We start from the raw sequence: 24,024 nt of genomic DNA, 5'->3' as shown, positions 1-24,024 counted from the left end.
CGCCACAGAGGGGCGCACCAGAGGCGGAAGAGGCCCCTCTTCCAGATGGCCAGTCTCAGGAGGCCTCATTGCCTCAAGAGGCGCCACGGTCTCCGAAGGGAGCCACCAGCACTGACGCACTCCACCTCGTTGAGCACCCAGTGTACTTCGTCAGCACGGTGCTGCGGGATGCAAGGGCACGGTACCCCATGCCTCAGAAACTCCTCCTTGCGCTACAGATGGCCTCACGCAAGCTGTGGCACTATTTTCAGGGTCACCCCATCAAGGTCGTCTCGTCATACCCCCTGGAGAGAGTACTCAGGAGCCCTAGTTCAGCCGGAAGGGTAGCTGAGTGGAACATAGAACTGCAAGTGTTTCAGCTCGAATTCAGCACGACCAAAGTCATCAACGGAGCAGCGTTAGCGGATTTTGTGGCAGAATGGAGGGAGGCGCCAGGCCTCAAGGCCGACGAGGATCGGTCCCTGTCCCCGGGAAGCGAGGAGCCAGAAGGCTGGGTCATGTACTTCGATGGGGCGTTCTCCAGGCATGGCGCTGGGGCTGGGGAGGTGCTTATATCGCCTGCTCAGGACAAGCTCTATTACGCCGTGCAGCTCTATTTCCAGCAAGGTGAAAAGGTCTCCAACAACATAGCAGAGTATGAAGGTTTAATAGCGGGCTTGAAGGCCGCGACTGCCCTGGGGGTGAAACGCCTCACCATCAAGGGCGATTCGCAGCTCCTTGTCAATTTCTCCAACAAGGTGTACGAGCCGAAGGATGAGCACATGGAAGCCTACCTAGCGGAGGTCCGCAAGATGGAGAATCAGTTCTGGGGTTGGAGTTGCAGCATGTGCCCCGTGGCACCAATCAGGAGGCCGACGACATCGCCAAATGGGCGTCCAGGCGGTTACCTCAGGAGCCTGGCGTTTTCGAGGAGCGGCTCTTCAAGCCATCAGCCCTGCCGTCATTATCAAACACGGCTCAGCCCCGGGAGGAGCTCCCCCAGCCACCTGCCTCAGGGGCTCCGGCCTGTGGCCCGGCCTCAGGAGCATGTCTGCTCCTGACGATGGAACCTCAGGAGGGATGTTGGATTGCGGAGCTCCGGAGTTACCTAACACAAGGGACCCTGCCGGAGAAGGAGGAGGAAGCGGAGCAAGTGGCACGCCAGGCCACGGCATACTGCATCAAGGATGGAGAGCTCTACCGGAAGCGGCCAAACGATGTATCCCTGCGCTGCATCTCCAGGGAGCAAGGGAAGGAACTGCTGGAAGATATACATGGCGGAGATTGTGGACATCATTCATCATCATGGACCCTCGTCGGCAAGGCGGTCCGCAGTGGGTTTTATTGGCCCACCGCGCTCAATGACGCCGTCGAACTAGTGAAAGCTTGTGAAGCCTGCCAGTTCCACGCCAAGCAGATCCATCCGCCAGCAGGAGGCTTGCAGACTATACCCCTTTCGTGGCCATTCGCAGTCTGGGGGCTGGATATCTTGGGCCCGTTTCCTCAGGCGCCTGGGGGCTACCGCTACCTCTACGTCGCCGTGGACAAGTTCACCAAGTGGGCTGAAGTAGAGGTTGTCCGCACCATTCCCGCGGGTTCCGTGGTGAAGTTCATCAAGGGCATCGTGAGCCGGTTCGGGGTGCCGAATCCCATCATCACGGACAACGGTTCACAGTTTACCAGTAACCTCTTCAAAACATACTGTGCTAACCTTGGAACGCAGATATGCTACGCTTCGGTGGCGCATCCCCGAAGCAACGGCTAGGCCGAGCGACCAACGCGGAGGTCCTGAGGGACCTCAAGACCAGGACGTTCAAGAAGAAGCTAGGGGCTGCGGTAGAGGTTGGTACGGCGAGCTTCAGTCCGTGTTGTGGTCCATCCGCACAACGGCGACAAAGCCGACCAGAGAGACCCCGTTCTTCCTGGTCTACGGAGCTGAAGCGGTCCTCCCTCACGAGGTAAGACGTAGCTCCGCGCGAGTCTTAGCGTTTGATGAGGCACAGCAGGACGCCATGCGGGGGATGGACCTCGTGCTGGGGGAGGAACGTCGCCGAGAAGCCACGCTACGAGCGGCGAGGTACCAACAAGCACTGCGGCGATATCACTGCCGCAACATCCGCCCCAGAACTCTCGAGGTAGGAGACCTCGTGCTCATGCGGGTTCTCTCTAGGGAGGGGCTGCACAAGCTCTCTCCCATGTGGGAGGGCCCGTTCAAAGTTGTTCATGTTTCCAGGTCCGGCTCCGCGTGCTTGGAGACACAGGAGGGGGTGCCAGTCCAGAATGCATGGAACATCCAGCACCTCCGGAGGTTCTACCCCTAAAAAGGCCCGGAACTTGTGAAGAAGGTGAATGCCTGTGAAGCTATCGCGTTTTGGAAAAGGCCCGGAGCCTTTGAAGAAGGCGATTGCCTGTGAAGCTATCGCGTTTTGGATAAGGCCCAGAGCCTGTGAAGAAGGCGAATGCCTGTGAAGCTATCGTGTTTTGGAAAAGGCCCAGAGCCTGTGAAGAAGGCGAATGCCTGTGAAGCTATCGCCTTTTGGAAAAGGCCCGGAGCCTGTGAAGAAGGCCAACGCCTGTGAAGCTCGCCACCCATGACACTCTCACGTAATAATGAGTTGGGGCTGTACACGCCTCGGAGTCTCAGGAGCGCCGGCCTCAGGCCCTGGGGCTCCCTCCCACGCCCAGTGGCAGCACTTAGCTCTCCGCTGGTGAGAAGACGTCGAAGACTAGATTAGGTGTCAGACGCGGCATTTCATTTGGTTTCCGCAGTTGGCTTGTTCCTTCTCGTTCGAAGTTTTATTGAAGATGTTGCCGTCTTTGGCTTGTGGTTCTTTGACTTTTCGCTCTCCAGCCTCGACTTCTCTTGTGCAAGGCCTCGCGAGGAGGGCAGCTGAGCGCCCTTGCGAGTGTCCCTATCTTAGTCATTCAAAGAATTCGTGGCCTGGGCCCCTTACAGGAGCACCCCTCCAGTCCGTGCCCCACGGGCACCGCGACACAAACAAAGGGCCTGGGTTGGTCGCCCCCGCCACGGACGGGGCCGGGAACTATCCATGCTCGGGCACATAGCCGGAAAGTACGGTAACGGAAGCAAAACGATGATTAACAGCAATAACCCAAACACGCCCCCGCGGGGCTCCACACTATTGTCTTTGTTACGCAGGAAAAAGGAAAAGAAAGAACAAATCTGGTGCGGCTCGCCTCACACCGGCCCGCAGGGAAGGCCCGAGCTGCCTCCGGAGCTCAGGCGGACTCCCTCTCGCGCTTCACCGGGGCGCGACGGTGGGCGGACACGTTGCCACCCCCAAGCAGATACGACGGCGTGGAGGCTGACCGCGACCACCGCTAGAGGAGTTGCCGCCCGAAGAAGAACCGGAGAAGCTTGAGGAACCCTGAGCGCCGCCGGCCGCGCGAGCGCTGCCCTCTCCATCATCGCCGGAGCTGGGTTCCCAGTCGCGGTCGTCACCCTTGGGGCAGCACCCTGCGCGGCGACCATATTCCCCAAACACCCTCACGTAGAGGGTGGCATCGCCGTCGAACTTGAAGTGTAGGGTGCACCGACGGCTCAGGCCACGCGCGCGGGCAAACGTCTGCCAACCGCGGGCCAGGAACAGGCTCCCGGCCGCGGAGACCTCCAGTGAGACCCATGAGGCCCGGCTGCAGTAGCCGTCGGCCTAGAGCCAGAGGCCGCCCGGGGCGCTGGCCGGGAGCTCGCCAAGGAGGAAGCGAGGAAGTGGAAGCCAGGTGCTGGTCGGCCCCGCCGACCTCACGACGAACTCCGGCAGCACTTCAGCAGCGCGAAAGCACGGCCTAGGCAATCCGCCCGTCGCTGTGCTGAAGATCGCCTCCACGGCCGCGGGGAGCCACCATGGTGGCCACAGGAGGTTTACGAGGGCGCCCTCGGCCGCGCTTGGGTGTGGTAGAGGCAAGCTCAACCTGGTGAGCCTTCCCCTTCTCTGCGGCGGAGAACCTCCTTGACGGGGCCATGAAGAAAAGGAGAAGCAAGGAGGGATGAACTGGAAGGGCGCGCGCTGGTCCATACTTATAACTGGCGATGGCCAACCAACGGCCCCCACGATCGCAGGTAATTATGACCCGCTTCGCATGCAGGGACTTGTCCAATCCGTGCAGTTGCCGAGGCGCCATGGGGAAGTGGAGACGCCCACGTCCAATCAACCGCCACACGGCGCCCAAGGCTGCAGGCTGTTAGGGCCCGTGGCGCTTCGCTCTTGCCCTTCCGCCTCCCTGCATGGCCAAGTCCGGGCGCGCCTTGGGCCCGGGGGCTACTGTCGGCGTTCTGGAAACGGGGGTCCCCAGACTTGCCTGCCTGCGGCCTGCGGCGTGGCTCAAAGTGGGTCCCAGCACAGCCCATCTTCGCTAACACAATACCAAGACCCTCGCGAGGGGCCAAGCCTCACAGGGCGGATGACGCGGAGCTTCCTCAGGCGCGGCCTCGTCAGGCTGGATCATGAGGAGGCGGAGAGATCAAGGCGGGGTACCTCATGAGGTGCCCGTGACGCAAGCCATGACGACCGGGGGCGCCAGGCGGGTGCCAGCTCGCGCAGCGTCCTCCCTTCCTCTTTGGTGCAAAGGGGCCAAGCGCAGCCGCGGAGTACCGAGGCATCAGGCAAAGGTTGCCATTTCGGTGCAACGAGACCAAGACTAGGAGGACTACGAGACGGAGGTCACCATGGAGCCCAAGACGGCGTCATCACCAGAGCTTTGCGCAGGCGAAGACTACTTTTGTCAGGATAGTTGATACTAGCTGTCCCCCCTTTAAATTAGCCTGCCATTCTTGGCTCCCTTCCCGCTCGATATTTGGGAAGAGGACCAGGGCCTCTATAAATAGCAGCAGCCACCCACAGAGCAAAAGGAGGCTGGGGAAAAAGAGCTGACCAGAGAGTTGGAAAGATAGAGAAGATCAGGTAGAGAGAGAGAGAGGGGTGACTGAGCTCCTCCCAGCAGTTCATCGCCCCAGCCAAGAGCAGACCCTCGCGAGGCTGTTCTTCCTTGTATTGTTCATCATCATCAGCCCAAGAGGCAATCCACCACACCACACACTGGAGTAGGGTATTACACCACAACGGTGGCCAGAACCAGTATAAACCCTGTGTCTCTTGTGTTGTTCTTCCTTAGTTTAGATCCTAGTAAGGCGGAGGAGTGCAGGTAGGTAGGGAGCGAAGTCTCCGCGCGCACCCTAGTGTTCGAACCTCAAGGGTCTGCCGGAACCCGAAATCCGACAAAGATCCCTCTTTAGGGAAGAACATCAAGACCTCCTCATGGAAAAGACCGTTACCATTGTATCATCCCTAGTTGATTGTTACCGTGTATCGTTCCATGTATCCGAGGATCTACCACTTTTGAGACTTGTTCTTGTTAGCTGAGTGTTCCTCTTGTGTTTCCCCTTGTGATTTTCCTTGTTTCCCTCCTCGTGTTCTTCGTGTTCATCACAGGATCCGCTCCTTTCGTGAAAGATCGGCCCCTAGGGTTCCTACCCTACATCAGCTATGCTTAATGCTTGTCACTAGGGCCCGTGCCATGATTTCAGATATGAAACCTATTATGTTTCCATGAATATATGTGAGTTCTTGATCCTATTTTGCAAGTCAATAGTAACCTACTATGTGTTATGATCCGTTAACCGCGAAGTGACAATAATCGAGACAATTGCCTCTCATGACTATAGTTTGAGGAGTTCATGTATTCACTAAGTGCTAATGCTTTGTTCCGGTACTAAGGAGGCTTTAATATCTCTTAGTTTCCAATAGGACCCCGCTGCCACGGGAGGGTAGGACAAAATATGGCATGCAAGTTATTTTCCATAAGCACGTATGACTATATTCGGAATATAGGACAACATTACATTGATGCACTCGAGCTAGTTATGTGTCACCCTATGTTATAACTGTTACATGAGGAATCACATCCGACATAATTATCCATCACTGATCCAATGCCTACGAGCTTTTCAAATATTGATCTTTGCTTAGTTACTTTTCCGTTGCCACTGTTACAATCATTACAAAACCAATATTGTTACTTTTGCCACCGCTACCATTACTTCCATATTACTTTGCTACTAAATACTTTGCTGCAGATATTAAGTCTTTCAGGTGCGGTTGAATCGACAACTGACTTGTTAATACTTGAGAATATTCTTTGGCTCCCCTTGTGTCAAATCAATAAATTTGGGTTGAATACTCTACCCTCGAAAACTGTTGCGATCCCCTATACTTGTGGGTTATCACCCCATTAGCAAGGGCGCCAGCCTTCTCCGCAGTGGCAGAAGTGTGGGCACCTGGCGGCAGCTTCTTGAAACCATCGGAGAGGTCGAGGTTCGGGTGGAAGAAGGAGATGTTGCTTAATACCAGGAAGAGAGTGTTGTGAGCAAGCTTCCGCGATTCATCGGCGAAGCAGGCGGCCCTGTTGGCCTCATACATATTCAACCCTTCAATCAAGCCTTCAAAGAAGAGCGTCTGTTTGACACTTGGAAAATCATTCTTGTCGACGGAGAAGGCCTAGGTCTTCATATCCATGTTTGCCTTCTGAGTAGTGAGGCATTCGGCGATATCAACCATGCTCTTGATCCAGAGATTGTGGTGCTGAATTTTGGTTTTCCAGCTTCTCTTCTGCGTCATTTTGGAGAGTTCTTGCCTTGGTCAAATCCGTCAATAACAGCTTCTCATGGCAATCGGCAGATTCAATTTCCTTCTCCACAGAAGCAAGTCTGGCTTTCATATCAAAGATGGTGCAGTTGGCAGTGTCAAGGTCTTGCATCTTGGAGGAAAGTTGTGATTGCACTCCCTTCAGGGTGGCCTATACTTTCCGTGCTTCCTCTTTGATGGCATGACCTCCTTACTTCTCCCGGCAAGGTCCTCTGTCAACTTGCTCAATTGGTTTTCGAGATTGGTCTTGCCAGTCGATGTAGGAGCTAGATCGTCAGCAACCTTCTTTAGTTGGCCAGAGGATTCATGGCTGAGCGTGTTGATGGTGCTTTGTGGCCATCAACCAAATCTTTGGTGCACCGCTGAACAAGGGCCTCCAGCTCCTCGTCCTTGCTGTGGAAAGTAGCTTCGATTGTCCCTTCCCCGGCAGAAACTTTGTCGGTGTCAAAACCGGCGGATCTCGGGTAGGGGGTCCCGAACTGTGCGTCTAAGGCGGATGGTAACAGGAGGCAGGGGACACGATGTTTACCCAGGTTCGGGCCCTCTTGATGGAGGTAAAACCCTATGTCCTGCTTGATTGTTCTTGATAATATGAGTAGTACAAGAGTTGATCTACCACGAGATCAGAGAGGCTAAACCCTAGAAGCTAGCCTATGGTATGATTGTTGTTGTTTGTCCTACGGACTAAACTCTCCGGTTTATATAGACACTGGAGGGGGCTAGGGTTACACAAAGTCGGTTACAAGGAAGGAGATCTACATATCTGTATTGCCAAGCTTGCCTTCCACGCCAAGGAGAGTCCCATGCGGACACGGGACATAGTCTTCAATCTTGTATCTTCATAGTCCAACAGTCCGGCCAAAGGATATAATCCGGCTGTCCGGATACCCCCTAATCTAGGACTTCCTCCGTAGCCCCTGAAGCAGGCTTCAATGATGATGAGTCCGGCGCGCAGATTGTCTTCGGCATTGCAAGGCGGGTTCCACCTCCGAATACTTCATAGAAGATTTTGAACACGAGGATCATGTCTGGCTCTGCAAAACAAGTTCCACATACCACCGTAGAGAGAATAATATTTTCACAAATCTAATCTGCTGACGTACCCTATAGTGTGACATCACACCACAACCAGGTTTTATTCGAATCGTTTTTCATAACCTATCTCAGCGTGTTTCGCGAGGCAGTTTCCTTGGCACGTCTTGTCGAAGCAGAGATCGTGTCCCCTTATTATGGGATTCCCATCAATACGGACGTGGGTAACCCACCCGCGCCATCAATTACGGTGCTTGGGGGATAAGTGAGTTTTACCAAGCTGGTGGGGGCGCATAGTTTCGTCCGCCCTTATAAAGGGATAAGGTTTCACCTTTTTCTACCCACGCGTTCTTCCTCCTTTCTCATCCATTCTCGCGCACTCGAGCTCCAGCGCCCAAGTCCACATCCTTCTCCTCAACTCTCTCCAAACATGTCCGAAGCGGGAAGCAAGTGGATGGTCTCCTCCGTCATGGAGGGACACATAAAAAAACATGTCCGAAGCGGGAGGCAAGTGGATGGTCTCCTCAACTCTAGGCTCTCGTGAAGAAACACGAGACTTTGGAGCTTGACTCGGAGACGCGAGAGTCCGAGCTTGCTGCGGCCCTCGAGAGCACAAAGCATGCCAAGGCTGAAGCCCAAAAGGACCTCCAGGAAATTGAGGCGATGAGGAACATAGCGGCAGGTAAGGCATTCATTATGCAAAGCAAGCATGTGAAAGCAAATTACTTATTACTTACCCGAGTCCGAAGCACTCCAGGAGCATTCGCAGATTTGCCCCGCAGCGTGTCAGATGCCGCAAAGTACTACCAGGACGAGGAGGGAATCTCAACGGAGAAGTTGTTCTGGTCTCAGTATACTGGGACCGAACACCCGATGCCTGTGAGCGACCAGTTGAAGCAACTGGTCGAGCTGCACAAGGCGGCCGAACAGGCCATGAAGGGCCTTATAGTCCGGATGAGGCCTGGTGACTCCCTTGCCAACAACTACTTTGGCCTGGTGAGGCGGCTTGTGGATGCCTGCCCACGGCTGGAACTCATAAAGCGGTCCGTCTGCATCAAAGGTGCACGCCGGGCTTTTGCCCGTGTGAAGATGCACTGGGCCAAGATGGACGCCAAGAAGCTGGTGAAGGAGGGGCCACCGTAGGGCAAGGAGCATCGCCACCCTGAAATGTATTATGAGGGTGTCCTGTAGGGTGCCCGTCTTGTGGCGGACGAGTGTGCGAAGGATGTAATATTTGAATGAACTTGCTCGTGTGATCCTGTATTATGAAAACTTGTTCATGTGCGCTATGCAACACTTGTTTGAATTTAAAATATTACCTTCTGTGCGGCTGTTTATCAAATCTGAGAGATGGCCAGTCGTCGGCTTCTGCCCCCATGCCACGAGTGCTGGGGTGTTCGGGATAAATCTGAGCACTCTTTTTCCCATTGTTGGGTCCTTCGAGGGAGGTGCTCAGCACAACGAACAAGGCAATCGGACTATAATGCTTTATCACTCTCACTTAGCCATAGAAGTCTACAATTTTAAATTTTGGCGAAGCCCCTAGTATTCGGAAGGCCGAACTCGGGGCTCTATACACGCATAAGCCGGACAAAACCGACTCTTCGCCCTAAGCGGCATAAGTCTTTAAGGATTCAAGACCTCTCGAACAACGACCAGCTCTCGCCTTATCATGACAGTCAGTTTTAGCATTCTCTACTGAGGTGCATGCCCAGATGAACTGGGGCACAATCACAGTAGTTCTCCCAGTGCTACTGTAACACCCCGGATGTAACTTTCCCTATTTGTACTCCAACTCTTGCCGTTTCCGGCGTTAAGTTATATTTATTTCCTCGGGTTCGGGTTTTTGTCTCCATGTGTTGTTGTCGTTGTCATGCATCTCATATCATGTCATCATGTGAATTGCATTTGCATACGTGTTCGTCTCATGCATTCGAGCATTTTCCCCATTGTCCGTTTTGCATTCCGGCGCTTCGTTCTCCTCCGGTGGTCATTTTTTAGCTTTCTTTCATGTGTGGGTATTAAACATTTCCGGATTGGACCGAGACTTGCCAAGCGGCCTTGGTTTACTACCGGTAGACCGCCTGTCAAGTTTCGTACCATTTGGACTTCGTTTGATACTCCAACGGTTAACCGAGGACCGAAAAGGCCTCATGTGTGTTGCAGCCCAACACCCCTCCAATTTGGCCCAAAACCCACCTAACTCTGCTCTATCATCTAGAGCGTTCGATCACGATCGCGTGGCCGAAAACTGCACCTCATTTGGACTCTCCTAGCTCCACTTATGCCTATAAATAGACCCCCCCCCCAAATTTCGGATCTCTCCCTCTCCCCGAAACCCTAATTTCATCTCCGCGCGCCGGACACGTCCGCCCGGCGCCGGACACGTCCGGATCTCACCGCCGCCACCCAGCACCCGCCGCGGCGACCCGAGCCGCCGCCGCCCCGGCTGCTGCCCCTCGCCGCCTCCTTCCTCACCGGCCCGGCCTCTCCTCTCCACTCCGGCAACGAAGAGGATTCCGGCGAACTTCGGGTGAACAGTGGATGAACAGTACCGGGCGCCAGATCCAGATCTAAAAAAACCCTAGGGTTGACTTTCCCCCTCTCCCATCATTTTTTATGCAAACTTTGACCTGTGATACCTCCGCATCTGTAGCTCCGTTTTGGACATATAGTATATCAAAATGTTCATCTCGATGAGTACATCATTTCATTCCATTGCATCATTTTCATTTGAGTTCATCTTGATGCCCGAAATGCTGTTAGAACAAGCCTTCGTGAGTTAATTGTCAGATCTGCTAGTTCATCTTAGACTCTTGTCATTTTTGCCATGATTGTTGTGTGCATGATGTGCCCATGAGTCCTATAGATGTTTTGTTAAGGATTTTTTATCTTTCCAGAGGTGCAACCCATGCATTTTTGTGATGTGTGTGGTGAATTGTGCAAGCTTGCAAAGTGAGGCACCCGGTAAATCTGTTTTCAGGGACTTAGAAGTTTTCACAAAGTCTGGGATTATTTAGTTCATGATGCCATATGTTCTTGTTGTTTCCTAGTGATCCGTGCCTCTTTTGAGGATGATCATTAAGGGAGTTTTGTTAATCTTGTAGTGATATATGCATCCATGTCTTTGTTTTCAATTATGGAGCACCCTACCTTGAGTCAATCAAGCTCTACTTTTGCTTCGTTGTGAATCTGGGCAGATCGTCAACTTGTTTGCGATTTTGCCGATGTTATTGTAGTTGATCCGTGCATGCTATGCCATTGTTCTTGCCATGTCTAGCTTGTATTTTGTGCCTTATTTATGGGTGTATGCTATTATTTCCATGAGTTGCACCGTGGTGAGTGCATCGAGCTCGTAAACATGCCTTCGTGAGTTATGTTTCGGCATTTCCTAGTTTTCACTAAGTCTGAAAACTGATTATGTTTTTGCTATGTTCGTGTGCTTGTTAGTATATTTTGTGATCCCTTTTGGCTCAAGGTCACTAAGGGACTTTTGTTAATATTGTTTATTAGCTCCATGCCATGTCTTTCTTTTTCAGGTTCTGGTCCTGTAGCATGTTGTTTTGTTGCTCCGAAGAGGGCTATATGATCTGTAATTCCAGACAAGTGTTAATTTCACTAAGTCTGAGATCTGTTTTACCATTTGCGTTTTTGCCATGCTTGTTTGAACCTGTTAATGGATGATTTGGCCGTAGCTCAGTGCTAGAATTTTGTTAAGCATCTTGTGTGCATCCCTGCCATGTATTTTGATGCCATGTTGGGTGGCTGTAGCATGTTCATCTCGTTGCATTTAGATGCCTACTTGCTGTAAATCGCAGACCGGTGTCATATTTGAATCGCTTGCCATTTCCAAACCGTAACTCCGATTCCGGCGTTCTTTATATCGTTTTCAAGCGATTTCATCTCGTCTTTCCAGTGGAACCCTTGGAATTCCAACTTGAGGCCAGCTTCATGCATTTCCTGTCATATCTTGCATTTTGCATCCCGCATCGCATCCCGCATAGCATATCATCATTGCATCATATCGCTTGATCCTTGCACGTGGTTGATTGTATCCTTGTTGCTTGTTTGTCTTGTTTGGTTAGAGCCAGGAGACGAGTTCGCTAACGAGGAGCCCGTTGAGTTTGCTTTCGAGGATCCAGTCAATTCTGACAACTATGGAGGCAAGATGATCATACCCTCGAAATCACTACTCTCTTTGCTATGCTAGTTTCCTCGCTCTTTTGCTATGCCATTGCTACGATGCCTACCACTTGCTTGCAAGCCTCCCAAATTGCCATGTCAAACCTCTAACCCACCATTGTCCTAGCAAACCGTTGATTGGCTATGTTACCGCTTTGCTCAGCCCCTCTTATAGCGTTGCTAGTTGCAGGTGAAGATTGGAGGCCGTTCCATGTTGGAACATCATTTATTTACTTGTTGGGATATCACTATATTTCTATGTTATCTTAATGCATCTATATACCTGGTAAAGGGTGGAATGCTCGGCCTCTCGCCTAGTGTTTTGTTCCACTCTTGCCGCCCTAGTTTCCGTCATATGGGTGTTATGTTCCCGGATTTTGCGTTCCTTACGCGGTTGGGTTATAATGGGAACCCCTTGATATTTCGCCTTGATTAAAGCTTGTCCAGCAATGCCCAACCTTGGTTTTACCATTTGCCACCTAGCCTTTTCTTTCCCTTGGGTTCTGCAGACTCAAGGGTCATCTTATTTTAACCCCCCCGGGCCAGTGCTCCTCTGAGTGTTGGTCCACCTGTCAGCTGCCGGTGGCCACCAGGGGCAACTCTGGGCTGGCCTACCCGTACCTAAGACAATCTAAGTGTGCCCTGAGAAAGAGATATGTGCAGCTCCTATCGGGATTTGTCGGCACATTCGGGCGGTGTTGCTGGTCTTGTTTTAACCTGTCGAAGTGTCTTGAGTTACCGAGATACCGAGTCTGATCGGAACGTCTTGGGAGGAGGTCTATTCCTTCGTTGACCGTGAGAGCTTGTCATGGGCTAAGTTGGGACTCCCCTGCAGGGATTGAACTTTCGAAAGCCGTGCCCGCGGTTATGGGCAGATGGGAATTTGTAAATGTCCGGTTATAGATAACTTGAACCTTAATTAATTAAAATGAATCAACCGAGTGTGTTACCGTGATGGCCTCTTCTCGGCGCAGTCCGGGAAGTGGACACGGTGTTGGAGTAATGTTTGCATAGGTTGCACTCTAGTTTCTCGCTCGTGCTTTGCTTCCTCTTCTCGCTCTCCTTTGCGAATAAGTTAGCCACCATACTTGCTAGTCGCTTGCTGCAGCTCCACTCATATTTTACCTTGCCTTACCTATAAGCTCAAATAGTCTTGATCGCGAGGGTGCGAGATTGCTGAGTCCCTGTGGCTCACAGATTACTATTACACCAGATGCAGGGCCTGATGATTCCGCTCCAGGTGACGTGTATGAGCTCAAGTGGGAGTTCGACGAAGACTCTCAACGATACTACATTTCCTTTCCCGATGATCAGTAGTGGTGCCCAGTTGGGGGTGATTGGGACCATGTCGCATGTTGGGTTCTCTTTTATTTTGGCGCCGTAGTCGGGCCATGAGTGTTTGGATGATGTAATGTTATTTATGTTCTTGATTGACGTGGCGAGTGTAAGCCAACTATGTTCTCCCCTTTATTATTCATATTACATGGGATGTTGTGAAGATTGCCTAACTTGCGACATATGCCTTCAATGCGATTATGTCTCTAAGTCGTGCCTCGAGACGTGGGAGCTATAGTCGCATCGAGGGTGTTACAAGTTGGTAATCAGAGCCTTCCCCGACCTTAGGAGCCCCATTGCTTGATCGTTTTTAGCTGCCGAGTTGTGTCTAGAAAAATGTTCTGAGTCTTTTGGAATTATATATCGGAGAGTTTAGGAATTCTTTTTACTTCCAGTCTCCTCATCGCTCTGGTAAGGCATCCTGACGTAGAGTTTTGACTCTTCTCTTCTCAAATTTCACCAAAAAAAATTTTTAGGATCACGCGGGTATCTTGGAATTGTTCCGATGGTTTTATGATGAGAACATTGTCTTGGTGCCTCCTGTCAGGGGTTTAGTGGAAGTGTCCCGGGGAGTTGAGCTCTGAGGTGTTGTCATCATAGTTTTATCGTTGCAGTTCTGGAATACCTGAGTTTAGTACGCCGACACCGAAAATCTCTTTTATGAAGTTCGTTGGTGAGATAACCTCGACGCCACCCAGTACTAGGGCGGGAGTTCGGGAGTATCGCCATAACTTGTATAACGGATGCTTTTCGAAGGTTGAGGTAGATGGTTTCCGAAGGTTTCTTGGTTATGTTTTGAAGGATGGATACAGCTGGATGTAGGATTTGCTAGTTTGGGTGAGATATTATGCTTCCCCTATATCCCCAACACCTGATTGCATAACCGGAAAAGTTCGGGAGTTTCATAGGTGGGAATTCTAGTAGCTCTAGTTTTTCTTCCAGAGATATTGGTTTGAGATTGGGATTTCTTACCGATTATTCGTTTTTGATCCGTACCTTGTTGATTTGTTTCTCTACCTTGATTCTACGTGGCTTCCCAATTTATGGATATGTGACCATTTCAAGAGGAATGCATTCGTTCATTTTGTTCGGATGTGAATACTAAATGTTGCAATTTTCATTCCGTTGGATTCAGCTTCAATATTTATCTGTCAATGTGCTAATGGTGGTCAACTTCTTCAGGATGGCTCCTCCAACGCGCACGACTCCGAATCCTGATCCGCCACCACCTCCACCTCCTCCGGAGGCATGGCAAGCTGTGATGGCCGCAACAAATGCAAACACACAGCTGATCATGCAAATTCTTCAAGAGCGCAATCAAGGCAGTCAAGGGAATCAAGGCAGCAATCAGAGTCACTTTGCTACACTCAACCAGTTCCTTACTAACGGACCAAAGACTTTCAGCAATTGTGTTGAGGCAACCGATGCTGATGATTGGCTTATGGATCTGTGCAAGCATTTCGAGTGCAGTAACGTCAGGCCTGAGGACTTTGTTAAGTTCGCTTCCTTCCAACTCAAAGATCAAGCTGCAGAATGGTTCCAGCAGTACAAGGACTCCAGAGGTGGACGTGTTATCACTTGGGATGATTTCCGTCGAGATTTCCGAGCTCATCATATTCCGCAGAGTGTGGTTGAAAGCAAGCGTGAGGAATTCCGCAATCTGAAGTAAGGCTCTTTGTCTGTCTATGACTACAACAAGTTGTTCCAGAAGCTTGCCTGCTTTGCCAAGCAGGATGTGCCTGATGAGAAGAGCATGATATATCAGTTCAGGGGTGGTCTCAGAGAAGAAATTCAGCTCGCTCTTGTCCTTTTCGAGCCCTTGAGGTACGATGAGTTCTACAACATGGCACTGAAGCAAGAGGCTGCTTAGTTGAGGCCGTTCCTTGTTGGAATATCATTTATTTACTTGTTGGGATATCACTATATTGCTATGTTATCTTAATGCATCTATATACCTGGTAAAGGGTGGAAGGCTCGGCCTCTTGCCTAGTGTTTTGTTCCACTCTTGCCGCCCTAGTTTCCGTCACATCGGTGTTATCTTCCCGGATTTTGCGTTCCTTACGCGGTTGGGTTATAATGGGAACCCCTTGATATTTCTCCTTGATTAAAGCTTGTCCAGCAATGCCCAACCTTGGTTTTACCATTTGCCACCTAGCCTTTTCTTTCCCTTGGGTTCTGCAGACTCAAGGGTCATCTTATTTTAACACCCCGGGCCAGTGCTCCTCTGAGTGTTGGTCCACCTGTCAGCTGCCGGTGGCCACCAGGGGCATCTCTAGGCTGGCCTACCCGTACCTAAGACAATCTGAGTGTGCCCTGAGAAAGAGATATGTGCAGCGCCTATCGGGATTTGTTGGCACATTCGGGCGGTGTTGCTGGTCTTGTTTTAACCTGTCGAAGTGTCTTGAGTTACCGAGATACCGAGTCTGATCGGAACGTCTTGGGAGGAGGTCTATTCCTTCGTTGACCGTGGGAGCTTGTCATGGCTAAGTTGGGACTCCCCTGCAGGGATTGAACTTTCGAAAGCCGTGCCCGCGGTTATGGGCAGATGGGAATTTGTTAATGTCCGGTTGTAGATAACTTGAACCTTAATTAATTAAAATGAATCAACCAAGTGTTTTACCGTGATGGCCTCTTCTCGGCGGAGTCCGGGAAGTGGACACGGTGTTGGAGTAATGTTTGCGCAGATTGCACTCTAGTTTCTCGCTCGTTCTTTGCTTCCTCTTCTCGCTCTCTCTTGCGAATAAGTTAGCCACCATACTTGCTAGTCGCTTGCTGCAGCTCCACTCATATTTTACCTTGCCTTACCTATAAGCTCAAATAGTCTTGATCGCGAGGGTGCGAGATTGTTGAGTCCCTATGGCTCATAGATTACTATTACACCAGATGCAGGGCCTGATGATTCCGCTCCAGGTGATGCGTATGAGCTCAAGTGGGAGTTTGACGAAGACTCTCGACGATACTACGTTTCCGTTCCCGATGATCAGTAGTGGTGCCCAGTTGGGGGTGATTGGGACCGTGTCGCATGTTGGGTTCTCTTTTATTTTGGCGCCGTAGTCGGGCCATGAGTGTTTGGATGATGTAATGTTATTTATGTTCTTGATTGACGTGGCGAGTGAAAGCCAACTATGTTCTCCCCTTTATTATTCATATTACATGTGATGTTGTGAAGATTGCCTAACTTGTGACATAGCCTTCAATGCGATTATGTCTCTAAGTCGTGCCTCGACACGTGGGAGCTATAGTCGCATCGAGGGTGTTACAGCTACCTTAGCCGATATAGCGGAACGTAAGGTACCAAAACATGGTAGCCGGGCAAACCCAACTATTGACCCAAGGCCTGATTTGGAGCTGATGCATAGAATGCTATAAGTTCGGGGTGTCGCACTGTCGAAAGTGTTCGGACTTCTCACGCCGTATTATGGGGTACGCTTAAGCCCCTGGCGTATTGGCCGTACCAGAGTGTACGGGTGCTGAATGTCATTAATGAACATATATATATATATATAAAAGAATAGAGAATGCGGTAATAGTCTAGTGCTATGCATCGTTTATTCAAAAAGGTGCGTCGAAGCAGAATGATACAAGTAGTGCGATAAGCAAAAAGTAGGACTATTTGACATGTCCCCTCCAAGGGCAAGCTGGGGAATGGTATTTAAAGCAGGTATTTTACTTGTTATCAGAGACCACCTGGGAGTTCCATGGTGCGACGTAGCTTTCTGCCTCCTTGGTTGTTGCATCATGTGTCCGGCAATCGTACTGCCGGACAGGGTTTCCAGAGAGTAAAGTCCTGAAAGAGAGAAAAATAACAAAGCGGGAGGCCCCTAGTGCGGTTGAGCCGCGTCTTGGGGCATGTCGTAGTCATGCCCCCCTCCCACCTATGCCCATGGTATTTTCAATGCATAATTATGTACGCGTGGTACGGATTTCGCCGTTTGGCTAGGACTGGGGTGGGGGCCGCATTGCTATGCGAGCTCGGAACATGCCAGGCGGTCTTTTTGCCGATTACTCTGGTCGTGCTTGAAAGTTTCCGGGTGTTTAATCGCCGAACTGGTGGATTGCCTTAAGAGGCTGTTTTGTGCTTCTGCTGCGAGGGCCGCGGTGTGCTCCTCCGTGCGGAGAGAGCGCTCTGTGTTTCCATTGACTGTGATGACCCCCCGAGGTCCTGGCATCTTGAGTTTGAGGTATGCAAAATGCGGTACCGCATTGAATCTCGCAAATGCGGTTCGCCCGAGCAGTGCATGATAGCCACTGCGGAACGGGACTATATCGAAGATTAACTCCTCGCTTCGGAAGTTATCCGGGGATCCAAAGACCACATCCAGTGTGACTGAGCCTGTGCAATGGGCCTCTACACCTGGTATGACACCTTTGAGGGTCGTTTTTGTGGGTTTGATCCTTGAGGGGTCTATACCCATGTTGCGCACTGTGTCCTGATAAAGCTGGTTCATGCGGCTTCAGCCGTCCATAAGGACTCGAGTGAGGTGAAATCCATCAATGATTGGGTCTAGGACCAGTGCGGCGAATCCACCATGACGGATACTAGTGGAGTGGTCCCTGCGAACGACGATGATCGGACAGGAGGACCATTGGTTGAACTTTGGGGCGACTAGCTCCAACGCATATACGTCCCTTAGCGCATGCTTCTGCTCCCTCTTGGGGATGTGGGTTGCGTATATCATGTTCACCGTCCGCACTTGTGGGGGGAACCTCTTCTGTCCTCCAGTGTTCGGCGGCTGGGGCTCCTCATCGTCATCGGTATGTAACCCCTTATATTTGTTTTCGACATTTAACTTGCCGGCCTGCTTGAACACCCAACACTCCCTGTTAGTGTGGTTGGCTGGCCTGTCGGGGGTGCCGTGTATTTGACACGAGCGATCGAGTATACGGTCCAAACTGGACGGGTCCGGAGTGCTTCTTTTGAATGGCTTTTTCTGCTAACCGGGTTTAGAGCCTCTGAATCCGGCATTGTCTGTCGTATCCTCGGTATTGTCACTGTTGATGCGGTGCTTGTGTTTGCTACGGCGTGACCTGCCATTGCTAATCTTGGTATCCGAAGTACCATGGTTCTTTGATATGTTATTGCTTCGAGGCAGCCAGCTATCCTCTCTCGCGCAAAAGCGGGTCATGAGTGTCGTGAGGGCTGCCATAGATTTCGGCTTTTCCTGGCCAAGGTGCCGGGCGAGCCACTCGTCGCGGATGTTGTGCTTAAAAGCTGCTAGGGCCTCTTCATCCGGACAGTCGACGATTTGATTTTTATTTGTTAGGAACCGTGTCCAGAATTGCCTGGCCGATTCCTCTGACTGCTGAATTATGTGGCTCAAGTCATCGGCTTCTGGTGGTCGCACATAAGTGCCCTGGAAGTTGTCGAGGAATGCGGCTTCCAGATCCTCCCAACGGCCAATGGATTCCGCTGGCAGGCTGTTGAGCCAATACCGAGCTGGTCCTTTGAGTTTGAGTGGGAGGTATTTGATGGCATGTAGATCGTCACCGCGGGCCATGTGGATTTGCAGGAGGAAGTCGTCAATCCAAACCGCAGGATCTGTTGTGCCGTCGTATGATTCGATAATTACGGGTTTGAAACCCTCGGGGATTTGGTGATCCATTACTTCGTCTGTGAAGCATAGGGGGTGTGCGGAGCCTCTCTACTGGGCTATATCACGATGCAGCTCAAATGAGTCTTGTCCGCTGTGTTCGGCCCGACTGGATTTACTTTTACTGTATCCGGCGTGACGGTTATCGTCTCGCGTAGTGGCGCGCCCTCGTGATCCGTAGATCGATCTTGCGTTTTTTGCTTTGTCCTCCAATACGTCTCGCAGGTCTAGCGTGTTTCCCCGTGCCTTGACATTTTTATTTGAGTGGCCTCGGGGTGCGGGCTGAGCTTTTGGCTGAAATGCCTCTCTGTCGCGGCCACGAGGTGGCCGATCGGCCGCGTCATACATTGGAGATGTAGGGTTTAATGCTTCCTCCTCCATTCGGGGTAGCAACCTGCGCTTTGGGTAACTCTTGGAGGGGCGTTCGAGTTAATATTCCTTGGCCGCAAGGACTTCAGTCCATCTGTCAGCTAGCAAATCTTGATCAGCTTGAAGCTACTATTTCTTTTTCTTAAGGCTATTTGTCGTGGCTATAAGCCGGCGCTTGAAGCGCTCTTGCTCGACGGGATCCTCAGGCATGACAAATTCGTCATTGTCGAGGCTTGCCTCGTCTTCGGAGGGAGGCATGTAATTATCATCCTCCGCCTCTCCATTTGCCGCTCTCTCGGGAGGGCTGGCTTCTCATCCTCCTGCTCTAAATCTTGCTGGTGGGGATTGTCGTTATCTTCGGCATTGTCCGGAGTGCTATTATCTCCTATGCCGGTATCACCACTTTTTCTTTGGCGAGACCTAGATCGGCGCCGCTGACATCGGCACTTGGGTTGCTTCTTGGAGGGGTCATCCTCCGCTGTCCCGAAGCAATTGCCTTCTTTGGGTGTGTCCACCATATATATATCATATGATGAGGTGGTTGTCCAGTGCCCTGTGGGCAGTGGTTCTTGTTCGTCTCCTACATCGTCGTCCATACCATCGATGTCTTCAGAGTCGAAGTCGAGCATGTCGGTCAAATTGTCGACAGTGCTACTAAGTGGGTGGTGGGTGGGCGGCGAATTTCTTCATCATCTGCATCCCAATCCCGCCGGACATAGTTTGGCCAGGACTCTCCTCACAAGGAGAGAGACCTTAATGAGTTCAGTATGTTGCCAAAGGGCGAGTGCTGAAAGATATCTGTGGAGGTGAACTCCATGATCGGTGCCCAGTCTGATTCGATAGGCACGGGCACAGGCGGTTCGGAGTCCGTGGCCGGGGAAGAATCCGGCAGTTCGGCGTCACGTCTCCCGTGAAGGGTAAGGTCGATACTCGACTCGATCACCCCTGAGAATACAGCTTCCGTGGCGGGGTCTATCCACCCGTCCATGGATGGCGCAATTGGCTCCAAATTAAGGGTCGGAGCGGTTGCCGGTGCGGTCTCATGAACACTGTCCGATGGTAGAGCTAAATCATGCTCATCATGACCGTGAGGCGCACTCGGCAGGGGCTCGAATCCGTCAAGGATCAAGTATCCGCGGATGTCAGCCGTGTAGTTTAAGCTTCCAAACCTGACCTGGTGGCCAGGGGCGTAACTCTTGATCTGCTCCAGATGGCCAAGCAAGTTGGCCAGCAGTGTGCAGCCGCCGAATACAAAGATCTGTCCGGGGAGAAAAGTCTCACCCTGGATTGCAACGCTATTGATGATCGAAGGAGCCATCAAGCCTAATGATGACAACACACAGGAACTCTCAATGAATGCACCAATGTCGGTGTCAAAATTGGCGGATCTCAGGTAGGGGGTCCCGAACTATGCGTCTAAGGCGGATGGTAATAGGAGGCAGGGGACACGATGTTTACCCAGGTTCGGGCCCTCTTGATGGAGGTACAACCCTACGTCCTGCTTGATTGTTCTTCATAATATGAGTAGTACAAGAGTTGATCTACCACGAGATCAGAGAGGCTAAACCCTATAAGCTAGCCTATGGTATGATTGTTGTTGTTTGTCCTGCGGACTAAACCCTCCGGTTTATATAGACACTGGAGGGGGCTAGGGTTATAGAAAGTCGGTTACAAGGAAGGAGGTCTACATATCCGTATTGACAAGCTTGCCTTCCACGCCAAGGAGAGTCCCATGCGGACACGGGACAAAGTCTTCAATCTTGTATCTTCATAGTCCAACAGTCCGACCAAAGGATATAATCCGGCTGTCCGGATACCCCCTAATCCAGGACTCCCTCAAACTTCCTTCTCCTTGGTGTTTCAAAGCGCTTCGCGCTCCGCCAACCGAACCTCTCGGGCAGCAATATCCTCCTTTGCCACGGTCAGCACCTCCTCTTGTCGCATGAGAGAATATGACTGCTTCTTCTACCACTCGCGCAGTTTGTTGCCTTTGTCCCTCAGCTTTGATTCCATAAGTCCGACAGAGTGGCACTGCTCCTTGATTGCCTGCCATTTGAGAATGTACATGTTCCACACATCCTTGAACCCTGCCGCCATGGATTCCAAAAAAGCTAAATCTTTGGCGCCATCAGCGGAATCGCCAACTTCTTCAACTCTCTAGGACAGCGGCGCTAGTATGTGTCTGATTACTTCGTCAAAATCCATGCCCGTTGTCGGTGTCAAAACCGGCGGATCTTGGGTAGGGGGTCCCGAACTGTGCATATAAGGTCGATGGTAACAAGAGACGGGGGACACAATGTTTACCCAGGTTCAGGCCCTCTCTATGGAGCTAATACCCTACTTCCTACTTGTTTGATCTTGATGAATATGAGTATTACAAGAGTTGATCTACCACAGGATCGTAATGGCTAAACCCTAAAAGTCTAGTCTGTCTGACTATGATTATGAGAATATATGTCTACGGATCTAGCCCTCCGGTTTATATAGACACTGGAGGGATCTACGGTTACATAAGGTCGGTTACAGAGAAAGGAATCTTCATATTCGGTCGCCAAGCTTGCCTTCCACGCCAAGGAGAGTCCCGTCCAGACGGGTAGATTCTTCGGCCTTTATATCTTCATGGCCCATCAATCCGGCCCTTGCCTAATAGGCCGGACGCCCGAGGACCCCTCAGTCCAAGACTCCCTTAGTAGCCCCCGAACCGGACTTCCGTGACGAGGTGTCTGGCGCGCAGATAGTCTTCGGCATTGCAGGGCGGGTTCCTCCTCCTATGACTTCAAAGCGATGTATTCAGCTTTCCATTTATTGTCGTACCCCTCGGCTTCCGTGCTAGAAAGGTCGGGGTATTCTTCTTTATAAGAGGTCGGGATATTTTTACACATACCACCCCGACCGTACCCAGAAAGGTGCCTATTTGAAGAGAATAGATCTCAGATCCATTCCAAACCTCACGGAAAAAACCCTCAGATCTTGCTGAGGAGAACCACCCCAACCTGGCTAGTGGTCCCAGCTCCGAAAAGGGTGATTGGGAGAGATGTTCCGTATCTCACAGTCAGCTGGTGAAGCTACAAAAATAGGGCTTCCTTCCTTCCGCGGATTTAGTCCCCGCACGAGCAGGGCTGACGTCCTTCAATGGCGGGGTTCAGGCGGAGAACTTCCCCAATCCGTCCAGGGGGGAACGAGTATGCTTCGTTCCCTTCTTGTTAAGAGGCGTCGGATTTCCAATCCGTCCCTTCCTCCAAGGACTGATGGATTATTATGGCCTCCAACTGCAAAGTCTCACTCCCACCTCCATCCTGCACATCGCGGGCTACGTCGCTCTATGCAGGCTATTCCTAGGCAGCGAGGCCCATTTCGGTTTATGGAGAATACTGTTCTGCCTCGTCCCTCGTAATCAAGGAGGGTCAATATTCGAAGTGGGGGGAGCTGAAGTGTGGCACATCACCGGGACCGGATACCTTTCCGGCACACCGAAGAAGGCTTCGGAAGAGTGTCCTTCCAAATGGTTCTATACCGACGACGTCGCTCTTCCCGACCCAGTCCGAATGGGTCTCCCTGAATTTTCAAGCGCCCCGTTGAAGAAATGCCATAGCTGGCGTCCTCGGAGCCTCGAGGAAGAGGATAGTGCAGAAGTCGGTCAGTTGATGGGCAAGATTAAGATGCTTGCCCAGTCTAGATTGTCAATAGTCGAGGTAATGGCGATCTCCATAGTGCGGGGGGTGCAACCACTCCAATCCAGAGGGCTTCCCATGTGGCACTATATTGGGGAAGACGACGCCTCACGCTGCGGTCGGAAGGGCCTGAAACCCCCGCCGCTTTGGACAAAATATTGGCCGAACTATATAAAGGGGAGAAGGAGGAGTTCACCTGTCTCCAATGGAGAGATGTATTTTCCATGTATAATCCTCCAAGCTGGGTAAGCTCTGACCCCACCATTTTACTCCTCTCCTCGAATTATGATTGATGTATAGTATCCTATCCACTCATAATAGGAATGGCGAAAGGCTATCGAAGGGATCCATAACCCCGCCCCTCAGCCAGAGAGTCACAACCGGGATCTTGACCCCGGATTTGAATAAGATCCGGACATATTTGTGGAGCTCGAGGATGGAATATTCTATCAGACGAGCTACGATGCTACGAAAGTACCTATCATTGCCGATTACCCCGGCCTCCTTCTTGCTTCGCATGTAAGTAATTTAAAAGGCACTTTCTTCAAAACAGTTCCCTTACTATGCCTCACCCACCACACTATTTCGTGCTCCAAAGGGGAGGCGCTCGATATCGCAACATGCGCCAGAAGCGTCTCCGAGGAGAGCAGCGCCCGCGCCGAGCACATCTTTGAAAAGGAAGGAAAGTGATAATATGGCAGAACCCTCGTCAAAGAGGTAAGGCTTTTCTTTTCAAGAATACACCTTCTGATTGCCACATCAAATTGTGATGCCATTCGCCGCATTCTATCAGGAAAAGTATCCGACGGACTATGTCCGGGGATCCGGCCGAACGTGCTTCCACTAGTCAGGTTCCAGACCCTGCCCAAAGGACGGGGGCTGACACAGGAGTAGCGCCGAACTGTCCTTCCACAGAGGATTCAGACAATATGTCCGTCAAGAATTCTGAAGTGGAGAGCGCTATGAATCATCGTCATCGGAGGGCCGTTCTTTGTGACCCCCGCTTTTCAAAGGAGGCATTTGATGCTGTCAGCTCGGCTGATGTGTACATCCGAGCTTCTCGGGATGGGCTTGCCAGAGCCACAGACCGCCAGTAGCCCCCGAGACTTAAAGTAGTTGATACAATTGATTTAATGATCATTGTATAACCAGGTGCTTATGGAGAAGAACAACCTATTATCTCAGGAACTAGAAAAGTATCGG

Source organism: Triticum urartu, chromosome 4, assembly GCF_003073215.2.
Source record: "Triticum urartu cultivar G1812 chromosome 4, Tu2.1, whole genome shotgun sequence".
NCBI classification, from domain to species: domain Eukaryota; kingdom Viridiplantae; phylum Streptophyta; class Magnoliopsida; order Poales; family Poaceae; genus Triticum; species Triticum urartu.
Note: the sequence above shows the minus strand (reverse complement) of the source record.